General features: G+C 31.7%; 1 non-coding gene across 1 annotated transcript; it reads left to right on the forward strand.

The window, feature by feature from the left end:
• The first annotated feature begins 3,355 nt into the window (after nt 1-3,355).
• Nucleotides 3,356-3,462, forward strand: LOC125108058 (U6 spliceosomal RNA). Its single transcript, XR_007129748.1, has one exon. It is a non-coding gene; the product is annotated as a U6 spliceosomal RNA (small nuclear RNA).
• Nucleotides 3,463-4,490: the final 1,028 nt, after the last annotated feature.

The following is a 4,490-nucleotide window of genomic DNA, read 5'->3' on the forward strand; positions in this document are numbered from 1 at the left end:
TCTCATTAAACAACACATTTTTTACCTGCATTTTTTAGTAATAATTTTTGAAGCTAAAAATGATGTGATTTTCAGTGATATTTTTATTATGTATTTGATGCTGTTGTTAAAATGTTGATTGCTTCATCTAAGTCAATTTGTTTTTTACCTAGAATTGTTGCAAGAAGAGCTGAATTAACTTTGACAGTTAAGTATTACATGCACTTTGGTACCAATGAATTTTGTATATCAAATTTTCTATTCAGAATCTGTAAGGAGAATACACTTTAACTGATAATATATATTTCTTAATGAATGGATACAAACACCTGAAAAATAAGCATCAGAAAATAATTTTTAGTGAGTACAGAAGTGGAATTTAGAAATATAATTAAAGAAGTAGAAGTAATAATTTCTAGAACCTTTACTATTTACAAATATTAATTAACCTTATACTTAATCCGCATATCATAGTATGTAAGGAATATGAATATTTTAATTTAATTTAATTTTTATATTTATTTATTTGAGAGATAGAGAGAGAGTGAGCAAGAGGGAGAGGGAGAAGCAGGATTCCCCCTAAGCAGGTAGCCTTTGGTTAGGTTCTATCCCAGGACCCTGAGATAATGACCTGAGCTGAAGGCAACCGCTTAACCTACTGAGTCAGCCAGGCATCCCTAAGTATTTTTATTTCTGCCTTACAATTCAGAATATTGTTATTAAAAAAGATAACAAAAATGTGTCTGTAATGAAAAAGAATCTTCTAAATATTAATTTAGTGACTTCAGTCAAACTCTCATGTTGAAAAAAAAAAATCAAGAGTGATGTTAACAAGATGACAGGATAAGGAATCCTCTGATGGTAACCCTGGAATTGGGATAGCAACAATTTGGTAGCCATCCATGGGTAAATACACCTTTGTGGAAGCTTTGGAATCCAGGTAGAGAGTTGCAAAATTCTGGTGGAGCCAAGAGCAAGGAAGACTATTTTGAGAAGGCGTGCCCACATTTAGGTGGCAATTCACCAAGTGTGGTCCCAGCTATATACCTATAAACAGCCCCATCGTCGTGTGGACTTTACTACCTTTGTGCTGGTAGTAGGTATTCTAATCACTTTATATTTTAAATCATATAACCATTACAATTTTATGAAGTGGGTACATTCATTACCCTTATTTTATGGATAAAGGAAAATGAAGTACAAAGTAATAAAAAAATCATTATCATATGATAAATATTGTAGGGATTTGAACCTTAGTCTGGCTCAAAGCCTGTATTTTAAAAATCCATCTTTTAATGTTTCTTTTCTGCATTAAGAGAATAAACTACAGTTCATTAACAAAATGCAATTTTTTGGTATTTCTTTAAGAATGTTTCATTATATCAAATTAAGTGTAACTTTCCTCGGTATATTTATGAAAAATGACATTTTTATTCTAAAAAAATGCATTGGATACTACCCCTATAGTCCTCAAGATGAGTTTACTATCTTAGGCATAAAACTCATACACTGCCTTGGTATTTTGATTTATAAATTGTATTTGCCATCATTATGGTAAGAATGATGGAGCTTCCATTGGAGAATTTAAAACTTCAATTTAAAGCAAAAGCATTTATGGGATTAAAATTGAAAATAGAAGTATTCCTATTTCAGTGGAAGATTGATTAGTGTGATCAGAATGTAAGGGTAAAATATTTAATTGTATTATTGGTACAGGATTCAGGCCTTGTTTAGAAATGTTATTTTTATAAGTCATTAAATTGCCACTATATTGGTATTTCCATTATCTTCATGAAGTTTTGCCTTAAGAAATTATTGTTGTTTATTTCACTTGCTAAAGTAAAAAAGTGTATATGTAAATATAAGAAATTAGTACTTTAAAATTTTTGCTAATGGGGTGACTGGGTGGCTCATTGGGTTAAAGCCTCTGCCTTCAGCTCAGGTCATGATCCCAGGGTTCTGGGACCAAGCCCCACATCGGGCTCTCTGCTCGGCAGGGAGCCTCCTTCCCCTCACCCCCAACTGCATGTCTACTTGTGATCTCTGTCAAATAAATAAATAAAAAATATTAAAAAAATATAAGTTCTCTCTCTCTCTTTAAAAAAAAAAAAGAAAAAATTTGCTAATAAAAAAGACATTAAAATATAGTATCTACTGCAATTTTTTAGTAATCCAGTTATTTTTATTTATATCAAATTCTATTGTTAATGAAGTACATATGAAAGCAACAGAACAAGACAGTATTTAGTTACCTTTCTGTTAACATTTTAAGTGTCCTTACATAGGTAATGAACACCTATTCCTGTTACATAGCTATATAGCCACAAATTAAAAAAAAAAAATTCCCAAGTTCAGAGTATGTGACTATTTCCAGGTACAGTAATTGTTAAAAATTCATTCACTTAACTAATCTTTGAAACATTTCTATATTTCTCTTTGTCAGACATGGCCCCAAGGAATGACCCTTAAGGGTTTGTATGCAGCTATTTTCTCAGCTTAAAGAAAGACTTGGAATATTTCCAAGTAGAATCACAAAGCTTTAAAATTTACAAAGACCTTTGAAATAACGAATCCAATCATTTCATCTTATTGAAGATGAATTTCCCTTATCATCTGAATACAAGGGTGCCTCAAAAAGTGGCAGTGTCCCTGATATATGTCCCTTGAGTTTGATTGCTCTACCTATGAATGTCGCCTGCTCTGTGATGGTGCTATCACACTTGGATACATCAGTCACTTAAGTGATCTCATAATTAACGCATTCAAAGTAATTTTTTACATAGGTAAATGGATTAATTGCATATTTTTATACAAATATATGTACATATTCTTTTCATTTTGTAAAAAAAAGGGGTTAGACCATATGCCATTTAAAGTCTTTTTCAGCTCCACAATTCTAAGTACAATATATGAATTTCTTTCCTAATAATTTGCAAGAAGTCTATTTACCTATGTGTAGAATGTTATATATATATATGTTCATAGTCTGTATTCTCTATCTCAACTACAGTCATATTTATGTTTTTATAGCCAATAATATTGGATTTTTATTTACACAAATTAGACTTTACTGTTTTTGAGTATGAGTTTTACTTTAGATGATTAATCTTGTATTTTACAGTTTATTCATCTGTAAAACTCTTACAATGAAGATTATGCTGCAGGGTTCTTGAAAGATTACCTGCATTTAATCACTAATTCATCAAGTACTTAGTGCCTCATTCTATGTGGTAGACACATTGCCTACTAATATAGCAGTATTGAGGTAGACAGACAATAATCACATGCATTCTAGTGCACATGAAACCAATTTACAGATTGTAAAGAATAGATATTGCCGTTATCCAGTTAATATACTTTAAGATTATGTGAAATTGTGCTCGCTTCGGCAGCACATATACTAAAATTGGAACGATACAGAGAAGACTAGCATGGCCCCTGCGCAAGGATGACATGCAAATTCGTGAAGCATTCCATATTAAAAAAAAAAAAAGATTATGTGAAATTGAGCATATGGATAGCAGGGTTGTTGTTATTGTTATTGTTGTTGTTGTTGTTTTGCTTTGTTTGATTTGTTTTTTAAAGCAGGACTTTTTGCCAAGTAGGAATTTGAAATAAAGGTCCTTAAGACTCTGGCCTACATTTCTATACTATATTCTCCAAAGGTGCAATGCTTATGACTACATTCCTTGTCATTCAAAGTTGCCTACTGGTTTTTGTTTTTAGTTCACAAACTACAGCTCTAGGTAAAATGCCAAACAAACTTAGTTTATTTCAGTATTAGTTGCCCTTCATACCTTATCATAAAACATCACAAGAAAAAGATCTGCTCAAGAGGAAATGAAGTATCAATAAGATGAAATAAAAGCAATATAGAGAATCTATAAATTTGCAATACAACTGTTTCTAGACTCACCAAAATAGTAAATATGACCAATACCAAATTTGAGACAAGGATCTACTGAGATTCAGCCAAGATTGAATTAGTAATTAGCTGCTCACCTAAGATTATTATTCTATCTGCCTTAAGGTAGCCCACCAATAAAAAAGTATCAAGGATAGAACAAATAAAAGAAATAAAGCCGAATGAAAAATTAAATACAGGCAGAATGATGATTATGGTTATAGGCCAAAGGAATTGACTAGAAGCTAACACATTAGCAAGCTTCCTAAATATTGTAGGGGGATTTATTCCCAAACTATGATTTGAAGCTAAAAGGTTTTTGAATGTATCAGTTTTAACATCCTAAGGCAATAAACTTCTATAATAGGAAATAGAATAAAACAACTTACAGTCTCATGGGAAGCTAATACCAACACCCATTCAAACATGGCCATGGAGAATTGGTGAATTGTCTTCAACAATTCTCCATGGATTACTCCTGTTTTTGCAAAGCCTGGTCCTTAGAAGAAAGGACATTTGAAAGCAAACAGACTTAAAATAACAGAGGTTTAAAAAAATACAAGTAGTATATCCTTTAAGGGAGAAGTAATGACAGACCTTCCTGCAG

This window comes from Lutra lutra, chromosome 8 (genome assembly GCF_902655055.1).
Source record: "Lutra lutra chromosome 8, mLutLut1.2, whole genome shotgun sequence".
NCBI lineage: Eukaryota > Metazoa > Chordata > Mammalia > Carnivora > Mustelidae > Lutra > Lutra lutra.